We start from the raw sequence: 1,564 nt of genomic DNA on the forward strand, positions 1-1,564 counted from the left end.
GGGATTACAGGCTTGAGCCACCGCGCCTGGCCCCATCCTTCCAAGTTTTTACTCAATTCCCTTCATCATATGCTCCAGGACTAAAGGTTCACAGGTCAAGCCTCTGCTTCTACTGGTAACTCCTATCTGGGGGGTTGTTGGGAGTCTGAGGAAGCAGGCAGAATTCCTGTGTCAAGAGCACAGCAGTTTAAAGAACAGGGAAGAAATGCCACCACCTTAGAGAATATAGAAGCATAGACTGGAAGCCAAAAATCAGGTGAGAATCTTTTGTAGAACTGAGGACTGGTAGGGAAATTCTAACTATGCTGGGCAAAGGATCTGGGTCACAATGTCACCCCTACCTTGCCAGCCATCATTTGCAGGTAGATGTTGAGGGAAGTTTCTTTTACCTTAAGCTGGGTCCAGAGTCTGTTCACTGCCCACTTCTCTCCACTCTAACCACTACGTATGGAGGGATGAGTAACAAGAAGGCACTGAGTCACGTACTCACACCAACTGTCACTCACTAGATGCCATCACCTTATATGGAGTAAGACTGGAAATTGTCTTAGATATTTCCTTATTTCCAACATTGTCTCTCTCCCAGCAAGAGGCTACATGAGGAACTAAGAATAAGAAAGAACTGAGGTGGAAGGATCCGGGTGTAGGAAGGTCAAAGTAGCTAGGGATGGAAACATAAGGAAACCAAGCAGAGGAAGGCAGGGAGGCAAGGCCTGTGGATATTTATAATAGTCTGAAGGAGCCAAGCCAGCCCTGAGAAGATCCAGTTCATGGCCTCAGGATGACTAACAAAAATGGTACCCATTGCACTTCTCAAGATGCATTAGAAGCCAAATCAATAACTGTAGGGGTGCTGGGTCATAGCCAGCAGCTTTTATCTAAAAATAGTGCACCCTCCTTCCCTTCCCCAGGTCCAGAAAGCAAACTAGGATCAGATGGGGGAAGGGATGGGGGTGGTAACCAGGAGAACAGCAACATCAGCTGAGATCTAGGCCTGGAAGAATCAGAAATGCTGTGATTTGAATGTGTGCCCCAAAAGTTCACATTGGAAATTTGACTCCCAATGCAACAGTGTTGAAGATGGGGCTTAATACGAGGTGACTGAGTCACAAGGACAGAGCCCTCATGAACGGATTCATGTTACTATCACAGAGCAGGTTATCACGAGACAGGGCTGTTACAAAGCAAGTTTGGCCCATGGTCCCTTTGTCTCACGTACTCGTTTCTACCTTGTGCCCTTCTGCCACGGGATGACCCTCACCAGATGCAGGAACCATGCTCTTGAAATTCCCAGCCTCCAGAACTGTGAGAAATACCCCCCTTTTTTTTTTGAGATGGAATCTCGCTCTTTTGCCCAGGCTAGAGTTCAGTGGCGCAATCTCAGCTCACTACAACCTCCGCCTCCTAGGTTCAAGTGATTCTCCTGTCTCACCCTCCTGAGTAGCTGGGATTACAGGCGCCCACCACCAGGCCCGGCTAATTTTTGTATTTTTAGTAGAGACAGAGTTTCACCATGTTGGCCAGGCTGGTCTCGAACTCCTGACCTCGTGATCCGCCCACCTCG

Source organism: Mandrillus leucophaeus, unplaced genomic scaffold (assembly GCF_000951045.1).
Source record: "Mandrillus leucophaeus isolate KB7577 unplaced genomic scaffold, Mleu.le_1.0 Scaffold380, whole genome shotgun sequence".
In the NCBI taxonomy this organism is placed as follows: Eukaryota; Metazoa; Chordata; class Mammalia; order Primates; family Cercopithecidae; genus Mandrillus; species Mandrillus leucophaeus.